The sequence below is a fragment of the Ochotona princeps genome, chromosome 24 (genome assembly GCF_030435755.1).
Source record: "Ochotona princeps isolate mOchPri1 chromosome 24, mOchPri1.hap1, whole genome shotgun sequence".
NCBI classification, from domain to species: Eukaryota; Metazoa; Chordata; class Mammalia; order Lagomorpha; family Ochotonidae; genus Ochotona; species Ochotona princeps.
Window position 1 is genome coordinate 34,490,975 of NC_080855.1, and position 13,849 is coordinate 34,504,823.

Genomic DNA, 13,849 nt, shown 5'->3' on the forward strand with positions numbered 1-13,849 from the left:
ATCGTGCTAACCTTAGGATTCTTTCTTTGTATTCATTGGAGGGTAGCTTGATTACCACGTGTCTTGGGGAGGATCGTTTTGGGTCCATCCTGTGGGGAGTCCTCTGGCCTTCCTGAATTTGGATTGGACTCATGTTGCAGGTATTTTGGAAGTTCTCCTGCATAATTTCCTCAAGTACTGGTTGTATGCCTGTTTCTCTTTCCACTCCTTCTGGGAGCCCCATGATTCTGATATTTGACTTCTTGATGTTGTCATTCATCGCCTGGATCGTCTTGGTTGCCTTGTGTAGTTGTGACTCTAGTTGGTTAGTAATCTGCCTGCTTTCATTCTGGGAATCTTCTAAGTCGGATATCCTGTCTTCTGCTGCTGTAATTCTGTTGGCTAAGCTCTCAACTTTATTCTTCAAGTCCAGGATCTCGTTTTTGAGTAATTTTGTTTCTGTGATTATGTGGTTTTTAAAATCTTTGAGTTCATCCCATCGTTTTTCATTGTCTCTGAAGAGTTTTATAATTATTTTTCTGAACTCCTTATCAGAGACGTCTTCAATTTCTTCATCTGTAATCTCTGTGATTGACCAGGCTTTATGTTGGCTTTTGGGGTTGGAGGAAGCCGTGTCTAGGTCACTACCTTTCTTACTACGTTTCATATTTGTAGCCTAAGGTGTTGCTGAATTCTCACCCTTGACCTCTGTTGCCACCTAGTGGGTGGCCTGAGGTCTTGCTAGCCTAGGTTTTTGTTTTCCTTCTGGCCCAGGGAGTTGTTTTTGTTTCCCTTCTGGGTTTCAGGTTTCAGCGCCTTAGGTTTCAGCCTTAGGTTTCAGTGCCTAGGATTTTTTTTGGTTGTTGTTGTTTTGCTTTGTTTTTTTGTCTGAGGCACGGCTGCTTTCCTTCGGCCTGGGTTGGCCCAGAATTTAGTTTAGCTGTGGTCCTGGGCTACCGCACTTCAGGGTCCTAGCGCCCTTCCAGTACCGTAGTGTTCGTTATGTGGGAATGTGTGTTACTTAGCCGTCCCTGTCTTTGCCTGGGTCCCACCAAGGTCACTAATATTGCCACCAGCGCTAGAGGTTTCAGCACTCCTGCAGTTTCCAGCCACCACTGGCGGGGCCTTGTGCAACGATCTCCCAAAATTGGCTGTTCAAAACTCCAGCCGGCCTTTCCCCCCTGCTGGGTTCCCAACTCACCCGTTTTCGAGCTGCGGTGAGACTGAGCCGGCCGCTGAGCGCTGCTTTGGTTTATTTGTTGTTATTTTTGGTTGATTCTCCAAATTGCGTGGATCTTGTTGATTCCGCAGTGTCCTGTGGGATTCGCACACCTGTGTATACTATTTTTAACTAGACTTGCTCCTTCTTCTGGCACTTTGTGGCCCTCTCTCTCTGCCTTCCCCTTTACATCAACCCTCCATGGTCGGCCAGTTTTTCGCCCCTCTCAATTTCTTTTTTAAGTGGTTTGTAGTTTTCCTCAAATAGGTCTCCTACATTTTTGGTTAGGTTAATTCCCAGATGCTTTTCTCTGTTATTTTGAATGGTATTTTGCTGGTTAGATCTTTTTCCATCTTGGGGCTGTTTGCATACACTATGGCTGTTGATTTTTGTTCATTAATTTTGTACCCTGCCACTCTACCAAACTCTCGTATAAGTTTTAGGAGTCATGTCATCTGCATATAGTGAAAGTCTGACTTCTTCATTTCCAATTTGGATTCCTTTGATTTCTTTTTCTTGTCTTATGGCCTCAGCAAGTACCTCTAGGACTATGTTGAATAGCAGTGGAGAAAGTGGACATCCCTGTCTTGTTCCAGATCTTAGTGGGAAGGGTTTCAGTTTTTCTCCATTCAGTATGATGCTGGAGTTGGATTTCTCATATATTGCTTTGATTATGTTGTAGATTTTTCCATCTATGCCTACCTTGGTTAGGGTTTTTAGCAGGAAGTGGTGTTGGATTTTGTCAAAAGCTTTTTCTGCGTCTATTGATACTATCATGTGATTCTTGTTTTTCAGTTTTTGGATGTGGTGTATCACATTTATGGATTTCTTTACCAAATTCTCTTCTGAGTTCCAATAGTTTCTTGATTGAGTCTTTTGGTTCTCCTATGTATAGAATCATGTCATCTATAGACAGGGATATTTTAATTCATTATTTCTTATTTAAATTTCTTTATTTTTTTTTTTCTTGCCTAATAGCTTTGGCAAGGACTTTCAATACTATGTTGAATAGCAGTGATGAAAGTGGACATCCTTGTCTAGTTCCAGACATTATTGGGAAGGCTTCCAGTCTTTCCGCATGTAGTATAATGCTGGCATTTGTATTTTTACATATTACTTTCACTGTGTTATGGAATGTTCCTTCTATGCCTATCTTTCTTAGGGTTTTCAACGTGAGGTGGTGTTGGACTTTATGAAATGCCTTCTCTGCATCTATTGAGATGATCATAAGGTTTTTATTTTGTAAATTGGTGATGTGGGCCCCCGGATGGCAAGGTTTGGGTAGGAGGCTCAGGTAGCCATGTTCTCGGAGCCAGGTGTGTTGGTTCATCCTGAGGGTGTGGCTCAAGCTTGAAGGCTTGTGCCTGTTGGCCTGCTAGTTGTTCAGAGCTACAGGGACTAGCATCCCTTGGGGAGACAGCTCACATGTGGCAGGGCATGGGTCAGAGGTTTGGGTAGGTTTGTCCCGGTGGCAGGGTCTCAGGCAGTGGAGTTTGGGTTGGGCAGCCCGGGTGTCAATGGCCTGGATGAAGCTCTTGGGCCATCCAGTAGTTCAATTTCAAGGAGAGAATGTGAGGATCTTTAAAGGTCAGACTGAAGCACCAGCCCTTGTGGGAGATCATAGCTGGGGTAGTTAGGATTGACCAATACTGAATACCACTCACTGCTACACACTAAAGCCTGTATTGGGGCACTGCCTGATAGGGATAGATCACAGAACCTGCTGGTGAGAGTTATAACAGGTACAGGAAATGTTAGGCTAGCCAAGGCACTAACCAGCATGAGAGAACAGGGTGTGGGAGCAGATTCTGTGGGGAATGTATGGCCCAACCCTGTGATCTTCAATTTCAGCTGGTTTTCTTGGGAGCTGGGGGTGGTGACAGGCTGAGCTAGACATGCCCATGGAACTCTCTGGCACTCATGGGTATTGGGGTTGTGTACAGGTTGGGTTGACCCAAGCTGCAGCACTGGCAGGCACACCCAAGAATACAGTGTGGGGTGGGCTGAGCCACAACATCCATCACTTACACATAGGCTGTGACAGAGGGGATAGTCTGTGACTGGTAGGAATTCAGCACCTACTGGCTTGTCTGAGATCTGGGCCTGGGAGTGGGGAAACTTGGGAAACTTTCCTGTTGGGCTGTAACTCTCATTGGTGAGCAGGTCATTCAGGCCTGGGTGAGTTGGTCAGACCAGGCAAGGTAGCACCACCTATTGGCAAGTGTGTGAATTTGTTTTGGAAGGGGCAGACTGGGTAGGGCCAGGCCAACCTAAGCTCATTGGCAAATGCAAGAGCCAGGCTGGGGAGAATGGGGGGAATGCCTGGTTAGACTATCGCACTTATCTGTTTGCATGAGCCAGGGGTGGGAGTGGGCTGAGCAGAGCTAAGCTTCAGAACCCATCAAGGAGACTTGGGCCAGGACAGGTCAGACTGCAGCATCCAATGGGAAAGCCAAGACAGAGGATGGGCTGTGCTGAGCTGGGTCAGAGCAACCACTGGCATGTGCAAAATCTGTGACTGGGAGTGGGCCAGGTTGGAAAGCTAATGGGATACTTAGATGGGTTGTGGTTCCCACTGGTGAATGTGAGAACTGGGACGGAAGTGGTGGTCTGGGCTGGACATGGCTTCAGTATTCCTCAGCATGGTTGTGACTAGGTGTGGAGTGCACCAGGTTGTGTTAGACTTCAGCATGCACTGATGCTCATAAAAGCCGGAGTAGATGCTGGATGGGCTGGATTAGGTCTTGATTCTCCCTGGGCCATGTGGGAGGTACATCAGGACATGGACTAAGTGTAGCTGGGCTATAACACCCAACAGTAAGAGCAAGACTGGGAGTCAGCCAGTTGGGCTAGCCTACTGTTCCTGCTAGAACAGGAGTGGACTAAGTCAGCCTAGGCATAAAACACCCTGGTGTATGTGATATCTGCCACAGGGAGGAGACCCAACAAGGAGCCTAGGGAACTCTTTTGTCAGCATGCATCCCCTGCAGATGACAAGGCAGGGAGCATCCCAGAATGAACCAGGTAACAATACTTGCAGGCATATGTGTGGGTCAGGTCTTGGAGTGAGCCAGCTGTGCCAGTGCATAACACACACTGGCATATCTGAGAACCAGGATGGGCTGCAGGACAGGCTTAGTCTGGCCGCATCACCAACTAGTTCACATTAAGGCTGGGATTAGGAGCTGACTGTGCTAGGTTGGGCAGCTGCAAACATTAGCTGAAATGAGGCCAGACAGGCTAGGCCAGGCTAAAGCACCTTCCGGCAAATGCCTAAGTGATATGGGCATGCCAGGCTGGGTCACAGCATGGTAGGGGAGCAGTGGGGAGTCACCTGCTAGGCTACTGATCCTGATGGTGAGCACGAAAGCTGAAACTGGTTTTAGACCAGGCTGGGAAGGGCTACAACACCTGTTGGCCTGCATGCATACTGGGTTGTGGGAGAGCTAGGCTGGGCTAACTGTATCCACTGGTACAGGCATGAGTTGGAGTCAGGGCAGGTGGGTTGGACTTTGCTTCAGCAGAAGCTGTAAAGTGCTGGGACTAGGGAAAATCCTGTTGAGCTGAACTACAGAACAACATGAAGTGTATAAGACAGGGCAGGGAGTGGATCCATTGAGGAGGCTGTGGGCACCCCTCTGATGAGCTGCAACTTCCACTGATGAGTGTGGGAACCAGGACTGGAGGTATAGGCCTGGATGGACAGAGGGTTGTACTCACTGGCACCAGGGTGGGCTAGAGGGTGGAGTCAGTCGTGTTGAGTTAGGCTTAAACGACCAATGATGTGAATGAGAGCATACATAAAGACTTGGCCTTTGAGGTGTAATGTATGTACTGTATATATATATATGTATATATATATATATATATATATATATATATATATATATATATGATCTCTTGAAAGGAGGCTCAAAGGACATGGCTTTAAAATTATAGCTGCTAAGTCCTGTTTCATTTAAAAAACATTTCAATGGGATCATACTATAATTTAGTAATAAAGACTGAGTTTATGTCAACCTAGTTTACAGTTTATTCATAGCTTTAGTTTGAACAAGCTTAATTTTTAGGACAATCTGTTGTAACTAAGTCTATTTCCCTTACTGCTATTTGATGCAGGGCATACTTTTGTGCATTTGAGGAAATTTCTGCAGACTATCAATCATTTTTGTAAGCTAAAATGGGCAATATCTGCACTTGAAACAAATTATGGGGGCAGTTGAATCATCCTACCAACTTCCCCAGGAGTCTCAGTTCCTGCTGAGTTTATCACTTGAAGCCAGGGCTAATCACAAATATTTAAAAGCAGTCAGGGTTTGCATCTTGTACCTTATAGTTTCCATGTTCAGTCACCAGCATTCAGATGGGTGATTTTTCTAATATAGATGTGTGTTGACCTCACCTCTTTTCCAGTGGGGATTTTCTTTATGAAACACACACAAAATTGGAATATGCCCGCTTGCAAAATGTGTCAAAATAACTATCATGGAAAAATAATACAAATATTCAAAATACATATTTGAAAACTATGGGGCTGAGGTAGGCATTGTTTACATGATTAAAAAATCTGCTTGGTTTTCCTTAAGTGTCAAGGTTTTCCAAAATAATTACCCAATTTACAAGATTTTCTCCCAACACACATTTTCTCTATGTGAACTTTGAATACAGAGTCAGATAACCAGCATGGATCCTGTTTAAAGTAGGGATAGAAAAAACATAAGAGGTGGGAAAAAAACCAAGAGGTGGGAGTAAATTGAATCCTAACCCAGTTCTGTCAAGTGGGAATTACGTCTGAGTTCTGGCAGGAAAGCTGGTTTTCACGAGGGTCATTTTTGGAGCCTTCTTTGAGAGGGCAAGGTGGAGAGCATGCTATTTTACAGGACACTCCACACTCAGCTATGTCCCTTTGTTTAAATATGTAACCAGATCCCTTATCTTTACCAACTCACCAATCAGGTAATGGCAGATTTTTCTGATACCTGGTAGAGGTTTTGATTGAGGAGGGTCCTAACCAAACTGTCAGTAGCACCTATTGGGTACAGTTCTTCATGGGAAAGATTTAGCTGGAGGTAGTTCTTTTCAATATTCAAAAAATGCTATTGTTTTAGCACAGAAGTCTTAGAGATGTAAATTTTCACTAATGATGCATCAGCGAATGTGAGGCAAACCAGTGATGAGATAAAGATAGAGGAGAAATTTCACATGCTTAAGAACAAGGGGAAAGCCACAAAAACAAAATCAACAACAGGAAGAAAAAGAAATTAACAACACCATGAAGTTAAATAACATGGTACTGAATGACTAACATTTTGCTGAAGAAATGAAAAAGAAAATCAACAACCTTCTTGAAGAAATTGATGCGACTGCATGATCTATGAGTCACTGTCATTTTGTGGTTTTTCATTTAACGGAATGTATAGTTACTGTGTACTGGAGATGATCATATTTAGTATCATGTTATTTAACCTCATGGCATTGTAACTGTATTTTTGTTCCTGTCATTGATTTTACATTGTGGCTTTTCATTTAAGGGCAAGTATAGTAACTGTAATGGAGACTGTCATATCCAGATGTGAGGATACAATACACTATGCGTTTCTACTTGCAGACTAAAGATGGACTCCCAATGAAACTGTTTACTGTATCTTGACAACAGGATGCTGCAGTCTCCGTCATTGTCAATGCCCGTGATGATGGACATGACTGTTTATGAAGAACTGTACTATAGTAATAATATAGGGGAACTCAGAGAGGTCGATGAGGGAATTAGGAGGGGGATAAGGGAAATCTCAGGGCCTACGGAACTGCATCATAAAGTGATAATAATAACAAAACAAAGTACAAAATTAAAAAAGAACAAGTGAAAAAATATTTGGAAGTTATTGGCATGTATGAGCATTTGTGGTTAGTATGAACCAGCTGACATCTTGAAATACATAGCTAACTGCATGTTTATTCCTTAGTTACACATGCAGCACAATGGGAATTTGGACTTTTGTTCTTGTTCACAATATGGAGATGTGTAGAAAAGTCACTTGCATTTTTTTCTACACTTACCTTTCATCTGTTTCCTGTAGTATCAGGAGTAGAGCAAGTGCTAACGCTTTATCTTATGTAAAAGCTGGGCGCCACGTGGATGCATTGTCTCCAGCTACACGGCTGTCAATCTTTGCATAATTATGTGTCTCCAAAGGTCAAACGGGAACATAAAAGATTGTTTTTGTTCTTAGTTTTTATTTTTAATTAAAATTTGTAATACATAAAACACTAATACACTCTTCAAAATTGTTTAGCAACATACCAGAGGAGTTTAAAAGTTCACCAAAATTGGAAGGAAAAACAAATTTGTTTCCATACAAAAAAAAAGTTGAAATGTTCGTAGTTGATTTTAAAATCTCAATACATGGCCACAAACCACTCTTGAAAAGCCATTTCCTATAGTTGTGATAACAGGAATAGAAAGCAATAGCTTCTAGAGAATGTCAGGTAATTAAAAAAAAATAGCACTATACCACAAAGACAGGTTTTACCTATATGCTAAGAAAAATATTAAGGGGCTGTAGCATCACTACAAAAATAAAATTAAATCTGGACATTTAATTGCAATTGCTGTACAAAGACCATTACTTAATCAAGACTTTGTAATGAAACATATCATGATATTATCTTTGTATAAATAAAACAATTCTAAATTCAAACATAGAAAATAAGCAAATGAAAGTGAAACACAACAAAAATAAAGAGAATCATGGTATCAAATAACAATCCTTAAAGGGACACACTAAAAAGAAAAAAGGAAAAACACAATCCACCAAATTAATATTGGTTTATTGGATTTAACACACTGCATTTATTTTTCTGAATAGGAGCTATAAATTATAGAATCAGTAAATTTGGTTTTGACATGCCTTTTTTACACTTACAGTTCCTAGGCTAAGGACAAATTGTCCTTTGATACTTTATACATTTTAGATAGAATGACTATGGGTAAGAATAGAGAGATGAAGGAATGCAAGAGAAGCTCAGACATAGTTACTTAATTCCCTTGGTCTCACTAATCCATAAGCCGTAACCCCTGCCCCCACCACCAGTATGCCTTCTCTTCTCTGGAAATCGGTTCTGTGTTTTGCCTTACAATGAAAGTTGGCTCTCAAACTTCCCGATATGCTGTCTCAAGTGAGACCTAATAGCTTCTCCATCAAACTTCCAGGGTGTAAGGGTTGATGAACTCCTTTCTTTGTTACTAGTCTACAAATCACTCTATGATATTCCAGAACTAAAATAAAGAATACTGGGTGAAAAAAATCTGTCCCTTTGCAGCTCATTTGAGAATTTTCTGTTTTAACTTTAGAATAGCAGAAAGTAAGTTACGTAGGAAGTAGCCACAGTCCAGGTGGGCAGCAACCCTGCATCTGGGAAGTGTCCTAAGAGAAACTATCTGGGCATCCCTTGCCAGAGGTTAGGGAGATGAGTTACTTGTAGATGCCTCTAACTCAACACGGCACCCAGTTCAGTGAGAGTGTGGGCTCACTCTGCCACCAACAGAGCATTCAACAAATCCATCTATGACCCACAGAAAGAGACCAGCATTTTTCATTCTTCACCATGGAAGTTCTCAATAGCATTCAAGGCTGTTAACCACTTGGAGCATTTCAGCACATTGTCTCCTGTCACCAATAACCCTTTTATTTTCCTCGCTGCCATTCTAGGAACTCTTTTCCGAATATGTTTATCAGAGCAAGTTAACAGACAGGGGCAGGGGAGGCAGTTCAGCATAGTGCTTGTCAATCACTCAGTAATGAGCTCTAGTATTCTTTTCCAGCACATATTCACATCCTGTGTGACACCTTCACGTCTCTTCCTTTGTCAACATGCAAATGACTTCAGACTTATTTCTCCAATTTATATGTCTCCTTTGAGTCTGCTCCACGTCTTCTCTCAGATGTCTCAAGGGTCCCTCCAACCTGAGACATGTCTAAATTAACAGTCCCTGTTCCACTAGACTCTACCATGATTACCCAACCAGATGCACAGACCAGTAAGCTATTGTTGTTACATTCTTACCACACTTCTCCCTTGCTACCAAACGTCTACTGAATTGATTACATCATCTCCACTCCAGTGTTGACAACTGAGCTCCCACAGTGGTTCCCTATCGAGACCTCCATTCCATTTGTCCTCCTTTCATCTGCCCTACACCCTGAAAACATGGTGAGTTTTTGGATATACACTCTTGATCATCCCCACTGAACTCTGCTCATACTGTTACTCTTTTAGTCCCGGACAGTGGTCAGGCAGGCTCCTTCCCACCAACAGCCATTGCCAACCTGGAATGCTCTTCTCCTAGGTAACCCTGTTCCTCTCAAAGATACAACCTCAACCACCGTTTTCTCAGGAAATCTTGTCTTTGCCTCTGTGATTAGATCAAAATCATCCGCTAGACGGTGATGCAGAATCGTGTACTTCATTATATCCATGATTGTTTCCCAAGAGTATGGTATATTTTGGGTTTTGCTTGCCTTGGTCTTCTCAGGACTGGCTTGACTCCTGGCAATGAATGAGTAGATGGTCTCATACTGTCTCTTGAACTGACACATACGTACAGACGTCGGCCAGGAGATCTTGATGACCAAGCCACTTGACCTGGGCACCAGCAGTTTCTATTGCAGAGTCGCTGGAGAGACATGGATTGGGAACGCTGTAAAGAAAAAAAAATCAATTGTATTTGGTGGAAGATCTTTATATTGTGACCGAGGGGTTTAATCTGATTCTCAGCTTGATCTCAAAGATGGATCTGCTGAATGCTAGTACTGAGAACAGAGCAGGGTTTCAGCTACACAAAAAGGATTTTAGGAAACCGATTCACTGAGAGAAATAGCCTGAAAAACACTTAAGGTACAGACATGGAGAATGTCTCAGACATCATGCAGTGGCCCTCACCTCAGCTGGCTTCCCTCTGCCCACACACCAAGAGACTGATCGTATTCCAGGTCGGATAGTAGCACTGAAGGAGCCAGACATGTTGGAGCAATGTGTGTTTGCCCTCATCCCCTATCTCCCAGCCCTCCTCTATTTCCTCTCTTCTCCCATCCCTGCCACTTCCCTGGACTTTCACTCAATGATTTCGCCAGCTTCCTCTCTGCTCCTCCTCTCTCCTACTGTGCACCGTCCTCCCAGAAGGGCTTTTCCCTCACAAACACGATGTCACTTCCCTGCTGTACCTCTTTCATCCAAGCTGGATCTTTCACCGAAACTTCATGATTTACTCCTGAAATTCCTGCACAGCCCTTCCGGTTTTCTTCTCCAAGGCAACTTCCTGCTCCTTTCTTATTCCAGCTCCTCTCCAACCCAACCCTACTAGACCCAGCACCATCTCCAGTTCCCTTAAACCTGCAGTTGGCTCTCCCCTCCTCCAAGTCTAATAACTCAAGGGAAAAAGCATTGTAATGTAGCGTGTTGTATTTGTTCCTATTTTTTTTTTTTTAAATCAAGGCCACACCTAACCTCCAAATATGAACTCCAATGTAGCTTTAGCAAGGCTTCCCCCAAGGACAATCCTGTCCCTTCGATATTTGCAAGCTTTCTGTAATAATTCTTAGCAGAAAGTTCGCTCACTTTCTGTCACATAAGCGCGGTTAAAACCTCTTTATTTGGCATCTCTTGAAGCAGCCTAGCTACAAAGAGCTGGCCTATGCAGAATCCAAGGAAAATTCTCCCACAAGGGACCTTCCACCTCTACTCAGACCTCACCAAGATGGCCACCGGAGGGCGCCTGGGCGACCTACGTCATCACGTGCCAGGGTAAGGGTGGGGGGGCCCTGGATGGACCCAGCGAGTGGGCAGGGCCGCGGAGGGCGGGGCCTTTTCTTATTCAGCTGGTGAGCGCAGCGTGGGGCGTCAGGGAGTGCGCTCCACGCCCAGTGCACGAGTTCCTCCCGGACAGCGCGTTCAGAGTGCCTGGGAGCCTTGGCCACAGGGGTGGGCGGCCGGCGCTCGAGCTCCGCGGCGGGAAGCACCAGGACCCGGGAAGCCATGGCAGCCAAGCGGCAGCACCTGCCTCCCCTAAGGGGCCGCGGCGAGGGTCACGGAGATGGCGGCACCACGGGGCGCGACGACCCAGGCCAGGCCCTGGAGAAGGCGCGACAATCCAGGCCAGGCTCCTGAAGAAGGCGCAGACCACTCCGCCGCCGCCGGGCCGCTTCACCTTGGCGCCGCCATTTGAAAAGGCACCTGTGTTTCCCGACGTGAGCCTTTGCGCCCGTGTTCCTGCGTGGCGCGCCGGGGCAGCGTCCTGGACAGGTGCAGGTGGGGCGCACGAGGTTCCTCCAGAGCATGGCTTCTGCTGTTGTTGCCGCGGTAGTTCCTCCTGGCTGGCACCAGATCTCCAGGACCTTGCCCCCCGCGCTGGGGGAGGAGGGGCTGCTTCCCAGGCGCCAGGAACAGCAACGGTGCCAACATCACCTATGCCAGCCACAAACAGCAGAAGCCGGTACAGAAAACGTGAGTGTCCCAGACCCCCAAATGCCCAAGAACCCAGAGGATTAGGTCCACCGAACCCAGATTGGAGACCGGACTTTTATTTTTTCTTTCTTCTCTCTCTCTCTTTTTTTGTCTTGTTTTGTTTTTCTTTTAATTTATCAGCGCCCTCTTCTCCCTACTGCACGCCCCGGTTGTGGCTGGTGCATTTTAAAATTGAGCTCCTTCTCTCTCGTGCCTTGCTCTCTGCCCTCCTCCTCACTTCCCCAGGGTCTCCGGGTCGATGGAGCCCTGGGACAGCACACTGCATGGGTGATAAGTCACCGACTGTCCTGACCTGGCCCGCGGTGCCCCTGGCTTAGCACTCCTAAGCCTACTCTGAACTCCCCTTGCAAAAGGTGCTGTGCGCTTTGGCTGGGCTGGGCTGAGCTGAGTGCCGCCTTTCCTAGGATGCGCACTGGGGGGCTAGTGGGCCCCAGGAGCTCCCTCAGCATGTGTCTGCCTCCCAGGAAAAGGTTGAGAGCTTGCCTGTAAAGGTGTCTTTTTTGGTGTGTGGCAGCTGGCACCTCATGGCACTGAGTCTTCATGCTGATTTTATGAGGCGCCCAGGTGTCCGGCTGGGCCACCTGCGTGGGGCTGGTGGCAGGTGAAAGTTGCAGCAGGCAGGTCCTCTGTGGCCTTGGTGTTTCGGCCAGGGAGGGAGGGCGTTTACAGTTTGTAAAGATTTATTAAAAGAGAAGTTTGCACCCTTGATGCCTCCTCTCCCCTGTGTGAGAGTGGTTCTAGCAGAGTGATCCGGAACGCAGATTTCTGTTTGCTTTGGTGAGGTGTTTGTGGGGGAGAGGGCAGATTGTCCCAATGATTTATTTCAGGAAATTCAGGGACTCCTTGCTTGGGACAGGTTTTGTTTTGTGAGTCGGTGGTGTTCGCATTTACACCCTTGAGATTTGCACTAACAGTTTTTAAGAATGTGTATCAGAAAACAAACAAGCAAAACTTCACTGTCACTATTGCAAACCAGGAGGTTATGTGATAGTTAAAACCAGCTTTGAGTTGAAAAGTGTCATGGTTGTGGAGTTTTCATTTGCTTCAGAACCTTCTGGATCGGCATCGACAGAGACAGTCATCCTTACCTGGACTCCGATTAGGATTTGAGCTGGTGGTGATGCCGTGCGGCTCCCAGGAATATGACCCACTCACTCCCCAGTGTTCTGCCCTGGCAGCTAGTTCTGACACATACTTTACGTTCTGTAGAGTGGGCTTTTCTATAAAAACCTGTTTGCAGTTGATCCTGAATGGGTAAAATTGGGAGGCCTCCCAAGACACCTGCTTTGTATGTTGGCCGATGTAATACACCTGAGTCACCAGAGTGTGGTGGGAGGTGGAGGTGGGAGGGTTGTGTGTGGCCACAGGATGTGAAACTCTGCCTTGTGAGGGTTTAAGAGAGTGGGTTTGAGTCCCTGTCCTACCAAATGGCACTGATGCCTTTGTAAGCCAAAGTAAATGAGCTAGTTAGGCATTCATTGTAAAGGTCAGCATCTTTAGTCTCCAGGTAATATTTAATAAAAGACCTTATATTTTCACACACTACAGTTGTTCAAGCTGTCCCTTTTATTGCAGTACCTTAACAAGACCTTTTAGTCTACTTCCTGAGGCTTCAATGGGTCCTCGTTTAATAACTGATGACAGTGTAATGTAACGATTGTGCTCTGGGCTTTGTTTTATTTATTTAGATTAGACCTTTATCAGCTTGTTGCTGAACACTGTACATTGCTTCTAATTATATGGATCCTTTAAGTGTCAGTTTGCTGTATAACAAAGACCTGGTGGCATCATTTACATTATGGAGTGAAAGTGTTGATATACTTGCTGGAGTGATATAGTGTCACATTTATGATTTGGCTAGTCGAAGTTCATCTTAGGAGTGTGGCCAGTAAAACAAGCATTAAGTTTAGTGTGAGCTTTTAAATTAATCTACTAATTTGTAGCTCATGGATCCTACAACGTGCAACATTGTCTTGTGAAAGTGCATCTTGTTTGTGCTGAAGATGTTAGCACTCAAGTGAGAGCCATTTATTTTACTTCCACAGAAAATACACTGTAGCAAAAATGTAGAACTGCTTTTAAAAAACACCTTCATTAAAGAAATAGATAAAATGTTGGGATTAAGTAAAT